The sequence below is a fragment of the Panthera tigris genome, chromosome C1 (assembly GCF_018350195.1).
Source record: "Panthera tigris isolate Pti1 chromosome C1, P.tigris_Pti1_mat1.1, whole genome shotgun sequence".
Classification (NCBI taxonomy): Eukaryota; Metazoa; Chordata; class Mammalia; order Carnivora; family Felidae; genus Panthera; species Panthera tigris.
The window spans coordinates 214,342,925-214,361,300 of record NC_056667.1 but is presented as its reverse complement, the minus strand read 5'-3'; the positions used below and the strand labels follow the sequence as shown (position 1 = coordinate 214,361,300).

The window sequence follows — 18,376 nt, the reverse complement described above, 5'->3', positions numbered from 1 at the left end:
CTGTACGCGGTCCAAAGGTCAGACTGAACACCTAAAAATATCGAAGCCCTGCACTCCGGTTTAATGCAGATGGCGAGACATCACCAAAGAATCTCTATTTACTCAGTATTTAAGAAACACCTGCGGTGCACACAGGACTCAAAAGAGGCCACGGTCACAAAAACCTCCCAGGATAGGTACGGGGCTGATGCGGTAAAATCCACACCTCCGCGTTGACATCTCCCAGCTCCCAGAAGTAAGCACTACACCACCCTTTGCCAGACAAGAAAGCCGGGTCTTGAAGTTGTCCGGTGTCAAAATCAGAAGTAAACAGAAAAGCCCAAGTTCCAGACACGGACAGGTGCATGGGACTGAGAAACCCCAGGTGTGCCCCGAGTCATGGGAGACACCACGGCAAAGAGGAACTTCCCGGATTCCGGTCTGTGAAACACTTAAGTTTCACCTATTTCTGTTCCCGGACAGCGGCTTGTGTACAAAGAACAGGGCTGGAAGAACAAGATAGGTGGCTGGTCGCTTCATTCTTCATTTTCCTTGAAGCACGTGTGACTTTCGCTTGTGCAAGTCAGGCTGTTTCCTAACTGACTGAAAAGAAAAGGCCATTTATAGGAGACTCGGCACAGTGCCTGACAAGGAGGAAAAGCCCGATGAATACTTGAAACCACAGAAAAATCTCCATGTTAAAAGGTGGATAGGAGTATTTCAAGTGTGTGCGCGTGCGTGTGTGTGTGTGTGTGTGTGTGTGTGTGTGTATCCCTTTCAAACAGTAACTACAGTTCCGAGAGATGAGCATCTAAATGTCAAATTACCTGAAACTGAATTTCTCGGGCTCTTAAGATATTTACAAATAAAATACAAGTGAGGGAAAGGACAAGGCTCGCACCTGGAGAAAATGAACTCCTGGTGGCCTTTTCCTTTCTTCCCACAGTCGCTATACCACCTGTGACTGCCAGCATCCGCCACAGCCCTGATTACGGAGCAGAGAAGGTCCTTCAGGCACCTGTCTCTGTGACCAGCATACACTTGTCCCCAGGTGAGCAGTCCTGAAATCATAGATGGTTCTAATAAAATACGAGCGAAACACGTGCGCTGCATGAACTCGAAGAAATTCATTTTGGATGCACGGCCAGTGTCCGATCTCCCGAGACGTCACCCTGAGCCAGCACCCTCTGACGAGGGCCTGAAACGTGAACAAAATGGGACACTGCGGTTTCCTCATCCGGCACTACAAAGGTAAAATATCCAACAGGTGTCGCCAGGACACCAGGACTCTGAGGGACCGAGCTTTTCCCCTGGAAACGTCTTGAACACTGATTTCTGAAACCACAAAGCGGGGGGAAATATAGCCCAACTTCCGCGAGGGGTATTCGGGATGGGGGCGACGGAGAGGAAAAGGGAGACCAGACCAGAGCAGACGACTGTGTTGACTGTGACCACGGACCTCCACGCCGTCAGCTGAGCGATTCCGGCACTTTCCGTGAGTTATTTACATGTATTATTGTATCAGGTCCAGTGATGGTTTCCAGTGAAGTTTCAACACAGCGCCTTGACTTTCCATTCGCCCAAAGGACACGTACACATATGTGATACCACTTCCCAAAGCCACGATTCTCAGGGTCATAAGAAACAGAGAGTCGAACGCATGTGCAGCGTTAGCATATCCCACTTACTTCTTTGTATTCAAAACCTATTAAAAATTCAAATCCTTTCGATTTGAATTTGGGGCAGTGGCGGGAAATGGGTAAGCAAAGGTGGGGTGAGCCTCGCTGAATGAAACGGTAAATGGCAGAGTGACAGAGGTGCCACTCGACATTTCCGAGTAAGCTGATTACCATTCACAGGCCAGAATTCTTAAAAGCCAGAAATTACTTCCGCCACCCAGTGTGCGTTTTGAACTGTTAAGATGTCTAAGAAGAGAATGCTAACGTGCTCCCCAAATGCTTATACGGGAGGTCACCGCCTTGAGTGTTCAGCTTGGTCAGCCCCTCTCTCCACCTGTCAGTTCCCACGTTCAGGGGACACACTGTCTGTGCACGGAAGGTGTGGCGATCAATTGTAACCGGTGCTGAGCAGTGTCCAGCCTAGCGGGTCAACAGACATGCAGGGAGCAGGGTCAGCTCCCCATCTTGGGGACCCAGGAAGGGATTCTCGAGAAGGGGCCTGCACCCAGGAGTCCCCCAGCCAGCACCCCCCAAAGGCGAGCAAAACAACGAGCCAGATGAGCACAGGGCGAAAAGGCATTTGGGGAAGGCTTCTGTAACCTGTTCTTCCCAATGACAACCACCCACAACCATCTCCTTCCCTCAGGGGACCCGGGGCCACTCACCCACTCATTGCCCTGGAGCATCGCAGGCCCTCTGACCCAGCCCTGGGTCCCTCTTGTCTCGACACCATCAAACAACAGTCCTATTTCCTTTACCGCCAACATTCTTCTCAGTGGTCCACGCTCGGTGTTCTTGATTTTTTTCTAGAAGCTTCCAACCACCACAATCACACGGGTCTAACAAGCCAAACCCAGTGGCCCCCTGTCTTCCTGATGTTGCTTCTCTGATCAACCCCACAACCACCCTGTTTATGTCAGGCTCTCAACCCCCTTCCTCTACACCCCATCTTCTCCTGCCCGGCTTGGTGGGACACAGAGCCTGCGTGGTCTTCTGCTTCCAGCCGCTTCTTTCCTCCTCCCCCTTGGCTTTCCTGCCCCATCTTCATGGGGTGACCCGAAGCGTGCTCCCAGGGGCCCCAGCTCACACTCAAAGTCTCCAGTGAGCTGTTCCACATTCATGGGCTCAACCCTAAGGAAACGAGGCCCCAGTCGGCGCTCTCAACCGGTCCTCATCTCATCACCCTGTAAGGGAACAACCCCAGGGACGCCTCCTCCAATTCTGCATCCCGGGAGCCTAGCTTCCCTCTTCCTGCTAACAGGCCTGCTAACAAGCCTGGCTCAGAAGTTCAAGGACGCTCCCCCCTTCCCACGTGCTTGCTGTCTCCCAAGGAGCTCTCGCTGTTTTAAAATAATTTGGCTGCTAATGATGATAGAGAACAAATAATCAGATTATGTGTGTAACCAAGCTCAGACTCACAAAGCCCTTAGTCTCTCCTTTCTTCGCTTGGGTGGTCCTGGGAAGCTCCTCTCGACTCTGGCACTCTGCTTTAAAATCAGCTCTTCAAAAACCCACCCAAGAAGCGATCGCCCCAAGGACAGGCCTCCTGGCTTGATCCTGATCCCTTTGTCCACGAACACCCTTCTCTGTTCTAGACCAGCGGGAGAGACCAAGGCACCACCAGGAAGTATGCTGATCGCCACCCACGGAAGGAAAGGGCCGACGGAGTAAGGTCTCCAAAGGGCAACTGGAAAGATCGGGGACCTCTGCCTGCCTTTCCAAGAACCTGGCCCTAAAAACCTTCCCTGGCCTCAAATACCGGGTCTGCCCCACCCGGCCCCAAACCACATCTCCAGTCCTTCCTACAAATTCCCCCACCTCGGCGGAGTGGAGCCCTGAGTACTAGAGTAGAACGGGGATTTTCATGGGGAGTTTGTAGAAACTGCCCGTGTCTGGGCCCCACCCTCAGAGATCTGGATTCCACCGGGCACCAGGCTGTCGAAGGTGGATTTTTACAAAATCTCCCAGGAGATTTCCACGTCCAGTACGTTTTGAGGCTGGCCGAATCAGGCTACCAGCGACATCCGCGTCCTCTCCCGGCCCAGCTGCCGGGCACACGCGGTCCGGGCAGAAGCCAGGCGACTGGGTCACGGGTTCCCCCACTCGGTAAGGGGGCCGGCTGCGGAGGCTCAGTGCAACGAAAGGCGGGCTGCAGCCGGCTCCCACTGGCTCCCGCAGGTTGTGCGACATTTAGTGCCGCAGCTGGTGCCAGTGGGGTGCTGACACCACAGCACCCTAACCGGCAGGTGCCGCCAGAAAGGCTCTTTGTTCCTTTCCTCGGAGAGTGGGGTTTTCAGTGGAGCACGGGCCCGGGCGGGCCGGCAAAGGACACCTCTATTCCCTCCAGGCCCGGGGACCAGAGCAGGCTTGCGTGTTCCTAAAAATGGGACAGGCTTTCCTGCCTCAGTCCCACAGACTGGGGGAAAGAGGAAGACAGAGAGCGGAGAAATGAATACCAGGAATTCTGGAACCACAGAAGCCTTCCACGGGAAGTTTTCTTCTCAATTTGTTCAGAGGAGTGGGGCTAACAGGAACCAGCAGAGAGTTTCTCCAGAGACAAGCTTTTAATGAGCAGATAAGCATAATCGCGGGGCATGTCATTTATTTGATTATGACGCGGAAGGCGGAATCCTTATCTTACATTGACTTAACAGACTTCCCATAATCTTTACCTTGTTCTAGTGACCTCATCTGCCCGGAATACCCTCGCTTCCTGGTACCAGAACAGACTTCACGGTGGCTCCTGTCCGAGTTACCCCAACTTCAAAACCTCAGTCTTCCAAAGAAATCAACCTTGACCCTGCGGACAGGGCGGGACACAGCCACCCCCCCCCCCCACTCCGGGGAATAAAGGTGCCAACCGGCTGCCTTCCATTTAGGCTGCAGAGATTTTTACGGGTTTTAGAGATGTCTCACCTTCAGAGTGCAAGCTTTTTTAGAATTGTGCAAGGGAGGCAGGTACTCTGCTATTTTCCTGTGCGTGGCTTCATGTGACCCAAAGGTATGAATGCTTTTCATTTTAGCACACTGGGAGATGCGATCACGAGCTCTGGGCTCAGGCAGATATAGGCTGATTTCTCAGCTCGAGCACTTTTTGGACCACTGTGTTGTGAGAGCTGCTTACATTCTCGTAGCTTCCTTGTAAAATGGAACCCCTCGCGGTGTCTGGAAGGATTTTTAAGCGTGCACTCCAGGCCCGATGCTTCGTAAGCCCTTCTTGCCCCCAAACCGCCCCAAATTTCAACTCCAATTAGGTGAACCCAGCCCACCTCTCTACTTCCTGAAATCTTACTCGCTTACTGAGCGTTTGGTTCGGGCGGGCACTGGGTCACCTGGCGGATGGGGGGCCGTGATGCCCCGGGTGGGGTTCACCCTTCCCTCCCTGAAACACACCCCTTTATTTCTAAAATACCTTCTGCACTCTCTTGCCTTCGAAAGGCCGAATACGGACATCCTCTCCCTTAAGACGTGCGGCCAGATGGCACCAGGTGCGTTACGTAACACACGGATGCCCCAGGGCCCACTGAAAAGCAGGCTCAGGCTTCCTGAGAGATCCTGAATAAGTCGCGGGACTGTGCCCTGGGTGTTCGGGGACTCGGTGAATTATTTTTCTGTCCCTCCCGCGGAGGGTGAAGGCGGAAGGTGGGGCTTCTATTGTGCCAATAGCTGGGGAGGCCGGAGGCGCAGAGTCCTGGGAGCTGAGTGTAAACACTGAAAGACCCCGGGCTCCCCTCTGGGCCAGGAGCAAAGCCAGCCAGAGCACTCTGGGTGATGTCTAGGCAGCTGCTCGGTGACCCCTTTCCCAGTAACTGGGTTGTCAGGCAGTGACCTCGGGGCAAAGATGCCCCGGTGTGCATCTCCAGGGCCTTCGAAAATATCCCGGGGGCCTGACTCCAGTTCTCAGAAGAAAAGTCACAGCACTGCCCGGTTCAGGTGTTGAATTTGAAAATAACAGACCTAAGGAAAACCCACGTGGCTGGCCCAAGGCCCGCTCGCTACAACAGCAGCTTCTACTCAGTCAAAACAAGGCTGACGCCCTAAACAGGGAGCCACAGACATTTGCGTGGAGCCCGGCATGAGGTCGGCAAGGGTCGAACTCAGGGATTCTTAACCTTGTTTGGGTCAAGGGCTTCCCCTAAGAAGCTGAGGGAAGCCAGGGCGCCTCCTCCCACAAGGAACTGGCTGCGATCTGAAGATTTAAATGTGGGAGCGGCCTCCCAGGACCCAAGGGCGTAAACCCCATTCACATTAGCATACCTTATCGACGGACTAGAAGCCATTAGAATAAGAAAAAAGTCTGCACCAGCAGCCGCAGGAAAGTAATTCCAGGCTGCTGGGTAACCAGAAATCAAGTTAGCAAACAACAGCAAGGGAGAAAATTCAGGAAGACTGCCTCTTCCTCCCTCCACCGAGAAAATTAAGAGCATAACACTAATTGGCAGACGGCCCAGTTAAGGACACTTAGCTGCAATTTGTCCAGCCCCCATTCTGGGTCCTTCTGGAAATCCCCCTGTGTCTGGGCTGCGATCAGCTAGACCTTGGGCAGATCAAAGTGCTGGTGGTAGCAACAATAAACACACGAAACTATCAAATGACAAACAGGCGCCCTGCAGACCGGCCTACAGAGAGGCTCTGCCACCGTGGTTTCTCCGCCGGGGGAACAAAAGGCAACGTGCGTGCACCGCTCCCCACGCGGGCTTCGCACACCAGGTCCGAGTCCCTAGTAATTGTTTTCAAAGGCCACAAAGTGTGGGGCCTGCGTCTTGGAACAACAGGAAAAAAACTAAAGCTCACAGAAGCTTCTCCGGCACCGCCGATCTGAGCTGCTCATTGTTCGTTTAGTAAACAAGCGAGCTGTAAGACAAATCCCTAGGAAGCCAGGTTTGTTCACTTTCTGAGTCCTCCCAGAACTAACTGTTCCTTCTGGGATCAGCGTGGCCTTGGCATTCCACAGATGGACAGGCACGGGGGCCTGTGCAACGGGGGGCCCCCTTAATGTCAGTCTCCCCTCACCCTCCCCACATCCGCCCACATGCAGAAAGCAGAGCGAGGACGCGGATTGGGGGGTGCTGTCTCCTTCCAAGCCCCCGCCCCCTCCCCGACCTGTTGGACAGAATGCACTGAGCAGGGAGCCGGGAACGTTCTCCAGGCTCCACCGGACATCAGTAGAGACTGTTTCCTGGTCAGGGCAGCCAGGTGGGAGGTAGACTGTTTTTATTTGATGACGACAGCAACGTGGAACACCAAAATGCTCCCTAGCCCCTTAAAGTACAGCCGCTGTCCATCCAAGAATGTCAAAACGCTTTGCAAACCACCCATTAATTTTTATGGTGGCCTGAGAAGCAGATTGAGAATCATTACCTTCATTATTACAAGGCAAGGAACCAAAACCACAGGGGAAGGTGGAGAGGCACCAGGCCAATCAAGTCTTACCCAGTGTTCTAAGCTGACTGCGCCCTCTCTCTCCACCTCAGGCCTGCAGGAAGGGAACCCGTGGCCAGCTGAGAAGGGAGCCAGGCCAATAAACCCAAACTTTGGTGTTCAGAGACCATCACACTTGGAAGGGTGGGGAAGGGTAAGGTCGCGTAAAGCGATTACTTTGATTTAGGCAGGAGAGGCTCCAGTTGTAACTTACTCATTAAATCGCCAAGCCTGTGACCCCAAGAATGTAAACATTGAAGGCAGGTAGGAAGAGTGCGATCCCGGATGGTTTCTGTTTTACTGTTTCTGTTTCTTTTTATTACGTTTTCTACCCAAAGCATATACTGCTTTTGTGATCAAAAGTTACACGAACTTATTACTGATGGAGGACACAGTGCAAATCTGCTGCATCAACTTGCCAAGAATCAGCACGAATAAAATCCAGCCCAACGTCCCCTTCTTGAATCTCACTGGCCGGGAGACTTCCCCGGCCTCTCGGCACGTAGAGGGCCCGCCGCCCGCGCGCCGCCCGGCACCCCGGGGAAGGGCCAGCGCCGGCCTGGTCCCCCGGCTGCAGGAGCGGCCGCGGGCCAGGAGCCGCCCGCACTCCCCGGCACCACCAATCCGCAGCGCGGAGCCGGCTTCCCGGGAAACATCACTTGGGAGAACAACGTGCCTCTCTCCCGGCCGTCCCCACCCGCCGGCCGCCCGCGCTATCAGCTCGCGGCTGCTCGCTCACCGGACAGCCGGGCCAGAACCCGGGATTTTCATTTCCATCCTAAAACGAGGGATCTCCGAAGTTGAAATATGCATTGTCACCAACAAGTTTAACCCGGGACCGCGCGCCCCCTCTCCTCCCCAGAGCCGCGCGAGGGGGCGCCCCGGGGACGCGTGCGGTCACCGAGCCGGGCCACCCCGCAGGGCCTGCCTGGGAGGCGCCAGGGCCAGGAGAGGGGGGCTCCGACAGCGGCTCGGCGCCCGGAACCCCGGCCCGGCCGCCTGCGCCGGGGTGACTCGGGAGCCCAGGAGGCGGCCAGGGGCGCGAGTCTTCCCGAAGCCTCCCGGCGCCGGCCGTGCCCAGGCAGCCGGAGCTCCGAACTCAGGCGACGGGCGAGCGATCGGCGCCCACGAGGGTGCGAGCCCGCCGAGCCCCGGCAGGCGCCGCGGGAGCGAGGCCGGGCGCGGGGCGGGAGCGGCCCGCAGGGGACGGCCGGGCTGCCGCCAGCTTACCTGGCTCGCACTGCGTCCCCGCGGGCTCCTGCGGCTCTCGTCGCGGTCTGGGAGCTCAGCCCGGCCGGGGACGCGCGCGGCTCCGCGGAATCTCCGCGCGAATCTCCGCGCGGCGGCGGCGAACGGCCGGGACCGCCGAGAGTGCCCCGAGCGCTCGGCCCGCGCCTCCGCGGGCGGAGGGTGGTCCCCGCGCCGGGGCGGGGCCGCGAGGGCGGGGGCGGGAGCGGGGGCGGGGCGCGCGAGGCGGGGACCCGGGCTCGGAGGGGAGGGGTGGTCTCCGCGCCGGGGCGGGGCCTGGGGGCAGGGCGGTGCCTGAGCCGAGGCCACTTGGGAGACGGGGAGTGAGGGAGAAAAGGGGGACAGGGAGGGGGAGCAGGGAGCAGGCCTCCGCAGGCCTATCGGACGGAGGCGGGGCAAGAGCGGAGGGGGCGTGGCCGATCATGGGGCCGGGGGGGCCAGAGGCAGGGGCGGGGTGTGGACCAGCGGGTCCCCCCCGCTCCCCCGAGGCCGTGGGGGCGGGGTTTAGCCCAGGCGGCTGCTAGGCCGGGGCGGGGTAGGAATAAGTAGGGGGCGGGCCAACATGGAGGGGCGGACCTCGCTGCGGCAGCCGAGAGGCCGAGGGGCGGAATGTGGATAATTAGGGGGCGTGGCCGAGCCGTTGTCGCCGGAGGCCGGGGGTGGGGCGAGCGCGAAGGGGGCGGGGCCGACGGGGCCTCCGGGAGGCCGGAGCCGGGTGTGGTTTGCAGGGGCGGGGCTGTGCCGGGGCCGCCGGAGGCCCGCCCGGGAGAGAGCGTGCCGGCGGGGGGTGGCGCCGCGGCTCTCCTACCCCTGGCGGGGACCCGGCCTCGGTGCCTCCTCCTCTTCCTCCTCCCGGCGCCAGCCCGGAGAATGGGGTCCCGGTCGCCGGGCGCCCCCGGGGTCGTGGTCCCTGGCACCGAGCAGATCTAGATGCGCCTGGTTCACAGTGACCTTTCGGTCACGCTCCTGTGCTTCCCGCACCCCTGTCCTTCCACCCCTTCTTGGAGAACTCCAAGAGGGACCCCTGGGTGAGGTTTGGATCCTCCAGCGTCGGCCAGAACGCGGAGGGTGGTGCCTAACTCTGAGAATCCTGTTTCTAACACCGGTCGAGGACGGTGGAATGCAGGCGGTTGCGGGGCTGTGAGGGCAAGTGCAAAATGGAAAAGTAAGACGAAAAGAAAGGCAGTCACGGTGAACGTTACAAAGGAGTACTTCCTGCTGCGTAAAATGCAAGTGGAATACGTAGCATCATAACCGTTTACGTTTCGCCAAGCCTGTGTCCCTAAGCCAGGCATGCAATAAGCGCTCAATAAATGCTCAGTAAATTGAACCACCACTGACTTACTGCGTGGCAAGCACTTTCCATGGGGTGACACACTTAATCCTAAATCCCATACTTGGCTACTCTCTTTAGTCCATTTCACACTTGCATAGACTGAAGCTCCAGGGTTTGATTGGACAGCAAGAAAGTAATAGAACCAGAATTTGACCTGAGACCACTCTGGAGACTGGATTCTAACCACTTCCGGCAATTGCCAGCCTTCTTACTGCAGCACGGGAGTCCCCCCTGCACGACTGAAGGCCCTCACAATGCAGAAACCTGGAGGAATCAGGGGTCTTTCCTGGGACAAAAGCTATCATTGGCTGACCAAGGTCCATAGCTAGTTACCCCTTGAGTCCTTTTTTGCCATTAACCAGTAGGGCAGATACTTTTATTATTCTCATTTAAAAAAAATTTTTAATGTTTATTTATTTTAGAGAGAGAGAGACAGAGGGAGAGACAGAGCACGAGTAGGGGAGGGGCTGAGAGAGAGGGAGACACAGGATCTAAAGCAGGCTCCAGGCTTGAGCTGTCCCTGATGCTGGGCTCAAACTCAGGAACCATGAGATTACGACCTGAGCCTGTCTGAGACTTAACTGACTGAGCCACCCACACGCCCCTTATTATGCTCATTTTATGTGCTGTATCAGGATCTCATGGGAGCACAGGATTCTAAATGCAAACCCTGGATTTTCAGAGGACACAGGAAGACAGAGACATGGTTCAAGAAGGGTGAATATTGGTGTTCTGATTTTGGTGTGGGCACCTGAATTCCTGCAAATGATACAATTAGCCCTAAAATGTATGTTGCAGCCTTTAAAAGGAGGCAGTCACCCTGAAAGGGCAGGTAGAGAAGACTCAGAGAGGAAGAGAACATCAAAGGGGCATTTGGGGGGCCCAGGAGATTCTCAATGGTATCGGGACAGGCTAAGAGCACTGACCCGGGAGCCAGCCTGCTGGGCTTGAATCTCTGGCTGTTTTACCTCTCTGTGACTCAGTTTCCTAAACAAATATGAAAATTAAATGCTGCATGTAAACTGTTTAGCAGATTAGCACAGATCAGCATTCAACACACAGAAATAATAAATAAGAAAGCCAGAGTCGGGTCTGGGAGAAGCTGGGCGACAATGTTGCACGTTTAGGGTAAGTTGTGTGCGGACTCTTTTTGCCTTTCTTGTTCTCGAAGGCAAGGAGGTCTCAAGAGGTTGCTTCCTGTTGAATGTATGCTTTCTCGTTCCACCAATTTTTATTCCTTGCCCTTCCAAAGACAAAAGAAACAAACAAACAAACAAACACGTAAGCTATTCCTAACGTTCAATGACCCAACAACCATTTCTAGTGGGAACATGTACAGCAAAATCAGTAAGTTGGGGTTTTAGGTACGAAACTAACGCATGTTTGTTTCAAAGGACAGGGATGATTAGAAAAGTGTGTAGTGTAACCATTTCATACCTTCTCCCGGGAGTCCACGGGTTAAAAGTGCATTATTATATGTCCCTGCAGAAACATTTCCTAAGCATTTACATATGCGTTAGTGTGTTTGTGCCTGAATTTATCTTACACGGGTGTGTGATGTGAATGTGTGTCTTCACTCTCGTATGTGTAAACACAAGCTCAAGTACACAGAGGAAGCCAGGCTGGCTGTAATGGGCACTGAGATGGGGCTTCCCGTGGCTGAATGCCAGCCGCACCGCTGAATGGCTGGGTGTTTACTCATCAGAAAATGGGTGCAGTGCTCGCAAGGATTCGATGGGAGAGAATGCATGCAGATCGCTCCGTGTTGTGTGTATATTATTTATACACATAAGCCCTTGTCATCATTACTTACACACGCACATATCTACACGTGTGCTTTGAGTCACATAAAACCCAAGAGAGCAAGCTTAGGTTTGTATCATCTGTGCACAGAAATACCTTTTTTTCAAGTCCCTGTAGTTATGAAGGGGACAACTTGGTAACTTTGCTCTGAGGGGAAAGAGTCGAGGAGACAGGCTGAGAAAGCGAACTTCAGACTTCACAAAAGGATTCCTCCACGAGTGTGGGCTCTTCTAGAAGGGTCTGTATTCTGTGCGTAGGAAAAATGCCATTCTAGGAAGATTCTTGAGTGTAGGAAAGCAAAATGCACAGATAGGTTAGAGGAAGGGAGTGGGGTGGTTTGGACTGTCAACACGTGCCTCTGTTATTTCAACCCGCAGTAGTTTAAGCTTAATCCGCACCAATCGCCACCACCGAAGATTCACTCTAAGTGCTTCTCAAAATAGACACAGCGGCCCCAGAGATAGCAGGTCAAAGAAGAAAACTCCCAAGGGCCACATATGGTCCTGAACTCTGCCCAAACTTGCTCATGTTATAGCGTTCTGGCCGCCTGCAAAATACACTTCCCGTTAGGGTGGAACCACCCAGAAATTTCACGTAGGCCCATCATGAAAGTGTCTCTCTATGGACGAGGGCGTTCTCAACAAGGAAATAAAAAGAATACTGTTCTTTTGGTGACGTGAAATCAGGAATGAACAAATTGCCCGTGAGAAGAAGAAAATGGAATAAAAAGATACAAAACACAGCTAAGGGAGAAAAGAGTATAAGGCATAAGGCATTTTTTTTTTTCCAATCGACTCCATAAAACCGGCACTGAATCATCAACGTGGCCGAATGGAATTTCACATTTGTTGTCTGCAACTCAGAATGTGAAAACCGTAGCCTGAATAAATGCCCTCTGTGGACTTAAGTGGAGGGAGAAGGTGGTCTTTGCATGATTCATAAGCCTGAAGAATGAGGTTTGTGTACTTGAGAAATATTTCTTGAACACCTACTGTGTGCCAGGCCCTGAGAATATGAGGCTGGGAGAGACAGGATCAGCTCTGCTCTCGTGGTGCCGAGAGACCAGAAGTGGTTTGAGACGGGAAAGGGGCCAGCTTGCTCGTGGTACCTGCCCTAAAGGCAAGCACCAGAGGCTGAGAAAGGAGACACCTGCCTTAGGTATGATGGCCAGGCAGGGCCCTCTCAAGAGAGGTGACATCAGACAAAGTGAAAGGAGCCAGGGAAGAGCATGCCAGGCAGAGGGAACAGCATGTGCGAAGACCCTGAAGCCAGAAAGAGATTTTCACCTTTAGGAAGCTGAAATGATGCCCTATGTGTCTGGGGTGAAAAAGTGAGCTGAAGACAGAGGGACAGGTGAGGACAGAGAGATGGTGGGTTCTGGGCCCCCAAAGCCTATCGCCTGTATAGGGATGTGGGGTGTCCAGTTACTGCCCCGTCCTCTGCCACTCCTACGGCAGCTCAGAGAAAGTTGCTTTGCCAAGAAATCCGTCAGGCACTAGCTTTACGAGAGACTGTCTGTTTTAGTCAGAAAATGTTGGGTGACCCGTTTGCCGTTCTGGGGAGCCTCTGAGATGCTGTGACACCTAGCCCTCCATCTTGCTGGTTGTCCTTAATTAATCCGTACACACAAGGGCATAACTAGGGCATCACCGGAGCACGCGAGTCTCTCGTGCAGAGTCCAGAAGGGACGCGGACAAAATAGTCAGCTGAGGGGAGTTCTGGGGTTTTCAGGAAACTTCTAGAAATACTTCTAAATAGACACTCCTAGTCCTACTCATTTATTCAGTGATTCATTTAACAGTTAGTGTCTGGACTACAGCTTATTGTATGTCAGGTAACATGCTAGACCCGGGGATAAGAAAAGAAGTGCATTCTAGATCTTTCTGGCTAGGAAGTTGTGAGAACAAGCACTTATGCTGTAGAGTGTTAGGCAGGACCCACACAGGACAGCCACCTGACCCAGCCTGGATGAGGGGACGGGGACCCTCATGGCTGGATGGCTGAGACTGAATGCAACTGTGACAGGTGTAGGAACAGGGAACAGGGGCGGCATCCAGGTGGAAAGTGCGAGTGCCAGGCTTGGAGGCTGGAGGGGCTGTGGGCTCGGAGGGGGCAGCCTGCGTGTGCGGCGTGGCTCAGGATGTGTCCACGGGCCGGACGCAAAGTGTAGCTCTAACCCCGGGGAGTCCTGTGCAGCCCAGAGCACCCCAACTGCGCAAGGCCAGGCCTCCCCACAGGGAGTATTTCAATGTCACACCGTGAGAATTTAATAAAAGTGCTCAGTCGGCTTGGGAATAGACAGCAGAGATGACAGTTCTACAACCCGTGGCCAATTTTGTGGGGAGGAAACAGTGCGATCAGCAAAAACGTCTACCGGGAGGCTGATATTTACCTGCTCGCTGCAAGTGGCTTGGCCACATGGCCCAGGGCAGTAGCATTCTTTCTTTCTTCTTCTTTTTTCAATCAGTTACTACTGGTCATACCAACGTAGGTTTAGATTGGGCTTAAATATGGCTTTAAATTGGGGTTAGACTTTCCAGAACCTGGGAAGACCACCACCATGCAGCAGTGGGGAATGCGGCTTCCTTTTCTGCGCTGTCCTCACCGTGAAGCACACTGCTTCCCCGTCCTGTCCAGCAGTCACCCCAGAAAGACCCAAGGATGTCCATGCGGTGGGAAGGAGAACCTTGGGAACCTTCAGAATCCCGGATGTCTAAAGCCTTACAGGAGGAAATTATTGTTCCCAAGAAATAATTATTTGTCAGAAAGGGAGGATCGTACCGTAAAATAGCACCTCAGTCCAAAAACCATGACCTATATAAAATCTAACTACAAATATAAATTTTTTAATTTATAAGGAAGCCACAGGCAACATTTGAATCTCTTCCTAATGACAGAGCACGGAGGTGGACAGATACTCCTTAGTAAAACCTCTAAGTTTTTCTTCTGTTCTGCTGTTATGTCTACTGGTGGAGTGGGTTTTTCCATGGATAAGATGTGAGGAAGGGCATTCTCACCCTTCCTTCCTCCCTCCCTTCCTTCCTTCCTTCCTTCCTTCCTTCCTTCCTTCCTTCCTTCCTCCCTTCCTCCCTCCCTTCCTTCCTTCCTTCCTCCCTTCCTCCCTTCCTCCCTTCCTCCCTCCCTCCCTTCCTTCCTTCCTTCCTTCCTTCCTTTCTCCCTTCCTCCCTCCCTTCCTTCCTTCCTTCCTCCCTTCCTCCCTTCCTTCCTTCCTTCCTTCCCTCCTTCCTTCCTTCCTTCCTTCCCTCCTTCCTTCCTTCCTCTTATACTATTGTGTGATAAGAAGCTTTCTTTGTCTCTTAGCCATCTTAGCCGCATTTTTGTCTTCATTGCCCTTTTGGGGACTTGAGATTGCTATTTAAAAAATTTTTAAGTTTATTTATTTATTTTTGAGAGCGAGAACCCCTCACTCGTGTACCCCAGTTTTCCTCTAAGGAGTCACCCTCTCGTATGTGTGCTTCTGATGGGGATGACCCCACCCCCAACTTCTGGCCCTGCCCATCAGAACCTCCAAACCTTAGGGAGGGACTCGTGACTCAAGTAAGCCAATGGGGCATGAACCTCAGACTTTTTCTGGAAGCACGGTGGGACAGAAGCTGCATGGAAGCATGGTGGCCTTTTGCTGTTGCCAGGAGAGGGCCCACCTGAGCCCATTAAAAGGGAAAGAGGAACCTGGGATGGAGAGGGACACGTTCTGGCAGCATCATTGGAAGCCCAGGCATATAGAAATTTCCAGGTGCTAATGAAGGTGATAATCACCGTGCTTTATCAGGCCCCGACAGGGACCTTATGCCAAGTCCCTTAGGTGGGCAACTATACTCAATCCCCATAGCCACCCTTTGAGGAAGACATAATTTTCATCATCCCTTCTTTGAAGTTATGGAAACTATTTTAAGAGTACCCACGATTTGCCTTGGGGCACCTGGGTGTCTCCGTCAGTGGAGCATTTGACTCCTGATTTCCACTCAGGTCATGATCCGTGGGTCGTGGGATCAAACCCCCATTGGGCTCCGTGTTCAGCGTGGAGCCTGCTTCAGACTCTCTCTCTCTCTCTCTCTCTCTCTCTCTCTCTCTCTTTCTCTCCCTCCCTCTGCCCCTTCCCCCGGCTGCATTCTCGTTTTCTCTAAAATAAAATTTAAAGAAAGAGTACCCAGGACTTGTTTTAATCAGGTATGGTAAGACACACGGACATGGAAATGATGGTCATGAAGGAGGAAGTTTATCATACGGTCCCTTAGAGAAGGATGGGACACACGGCCACGTGGAGAAGAACCAGGGTCAGTGGGGAGGCAGAGAGAGTGGGAGATGTGGGTGAGGAACAGGAAGGGACGGTCAAGGCAGGGTGAACAGGCTTAGGGTTAATCGTTTAGAAAAACCGCCTCAGACTCTGGGGCGCGAGGACTGTCACTAGCTGTCTGGGACCCGGCTGGAGGGTGATTAGGGCCACTGGAAAGGGCCTTAGGAGCGGGAGGCCCAATAAAGAGTACGAGATCTGGATTGACTGAATCCTGTCCTGGCAGGCAAGTTGTTCACTCTCTTGAGCATCGAATGTCCGAGTATCAGAACCCAAGAAATCAAAGATGTGGTTAATACAGAAACCAAGGCTCAGGGAATTTGGATGACTCAGAAGAGATCCCGGCTAGAAGAGAGGGAGAACTGAGCTGTGGGTGGGCCTCACACCAGATTCTGAGATTCCAGCCACCGTTCGGTGCCTGGATACCCGTTGCTCTAGTTCTCTTGGCATCAAAGGGGAGGGTCATGCTTGTCATGACTCTAAGATAGTCTAGGTCTTTCCCTCATGATTCATTCCTCCCTGGCTGCCAACAGCCCTCGCTGCTTATCTGAAAGCAGGCAGCTCGCCCCGGAGATGAATCCAGAAGCTGTCAGCAGACCTCTGCTCTGGCCAGCGGAGTGTTTAGCATTCGCTGGAACCATTACATAGGAGGAGGGGACGGTGTTGGGAGGCAGCCTGCTATGGGGTTGGCCTTGGGGTGATCCCTCTCCAGTGGCCTCCCTCTAGGCTGATTATTCAGGGTATCAGCCTGAAGGGCCCCCCAACTGCTCTCCCGGGACAAGGCCACATCAGGGATCAGGTGGGTCAGAGGGCAGGCGGCAGGTGACCCGCAGAGTTCACCCTGCTCCCTCTCCGGGTAACTGGCCGGGTTCAGAGAGGGCACACTGGGCAAGGGGGTCAGCGAGGTTACCTTGTCTTTTCCCCTGAGCATCAGAATCTAAGCTCTCATAGACTGAGGGAGGGGGACCATCTGTTTCTGGAGTCTAAGACGTGAGGGTTCTTTTCGACAGCAAAACACTTGCTCTCGAAGTGTGCATCCAGTACCGAAGTGTATTCGAAACGTACAACTCCAGACTGCGCACTAAAAGAGTCCCCAAACCTCCGCGTCTGATGCAACTTCCAGTCTCTTCCTCCCAGAGGCTGTGGTGTGGAGCTCAGGCGGTGGGAGGCTTCCTCGTCCTTCGTAGACCTGACCCATGTCGTCTGCACAAGCCCCCCTTGACTCGGTCTTGTTATTGCATCTGTCACGCGGGGACTTGCACTCTCGGGTGATGGGTCCTCTGTTCATGCCCTTGCTCAGAATGCAGACCTCGAGTTCCCAAGGCTTCGTCAGTTGTTTCCACGAGAAGCTCTTCCCGACATTTATTCTGCTCTGTGCCTTGCAGGGGGACCCCCCAGCCCCAGCGTGGGGACTCTCTGCCCGCCTCACCGTCACGTCCCGTCTCTCCAGCAGCCGCAGGAAGAGGCCGTCAAAGGCACAGACTGTCTGCATCATCTTAGGAGCCACAGCGCGCTTTCCAGGGCAGCACCTTCCCCCAGGAAGCACCGAGTCAAATTTAACTCACCGTTCTTGAGACTTTCTAGCGTTGCAGGTGTGATGCTAACACTTTACCTCGTATTATTTTCCCTTCTGCCGAAATCGTTCTCGATGATTAATTAGGTTTGCTCGAGATCGCACAGAGCCAGAAAATGGCATTGTCAGAAACTTGAATCCGGGTTTCTTTAAACAGTTTTTTTTTTCATGGTTATATATTTTTGAGAGAGAGAGAGAGAGAGACATAGAATCAGAAGCAGGCTCCAGGCACTGAGCCGTCAGCACAGAGCGTGATGTGGGGTTTGAACCCACGAACCGTGAGATCAAAGTTGGACGCTTTACCAACTGAGCCACCCAGGCACCCAGAACCCAGGTCTCTTTGACATCCGATGTCCTTCCCAGCAAGCCGTGCACCTGCTGCTGCTTCCTAACAAGTGAAGCCTGTGCAGTCCTTCGTGTTGCTCCCTGCTGCCTGCGTGACCCGGAATAGCTCACTCTGTCCTCTCAGTTTGGGTCCCATAAGCAGATGGGCTAGATCGCCTCTGAAGTCCCCACCAGCCCCAAGATTCCAGGTTCATTTTTTCATTTAACAACTATTTACGAGCCGTTACGGACTACCCTGTGTGTCCCCCTCCCCCAAAGTAGTAAAGATTGTGGAGGCGGAAACCACGGTTTGGCGGCTGAGTGAAGGGGCCCCAGTTTCCTAGTGGACCACGTGTCCCCCCTCCCCGCCCACCCCCCCCCCCCCCCGGGGAATGGAGAATCCCAGAAGAGAAGCGGTGGCGGTTTGGGAGGAAATGCTGAGGTCAGGTTTGGATGCGTCATGTCTCGGATGCCTTAACTACGGGTCTGACGCTTGACTGAGAGGTACGGGCTGGAGTTGTAGATTTGGAGTCACCGGGATGAAGGGCTTAACAGAAGCTTAATTGAAGATGGATGAGAAGGCTCCTCTACGAAAATGTAAGAGAGAGAAGGCTCAGACAGCAGCCTGGAGAACGCTGGCATTTTTTCCTCCGTGTGCAGGCCCTGACTTTGTCACTTATGCCCAAGCACCTTGGCCTTCA

General features: G+C 53.8%; 1 protein-coding gene across 1 annotated transcript in view; it reads right to left on the bottom strand.

Moving 5' to 3' along the window:
* Positions 1-8,466, bottom strand: part of SH3BP4 (SH3 domain binding protein 4) — an 84,300-nt gene extending 75,834 nt beyond the window's left edge. Inside the window, exon 1 of the mRNA XM_042995738.1 lies at positions 8,310-8,466. The gene's annotated coding sequence lies outside the window, so the exon portion shown is untranslated. The remainder of the gene's footprint in view (positions 1-8,309) is intronic.
* Between the last annotated feature and the right edge of the window lie 9,910 nt (positions 8,467-18,376).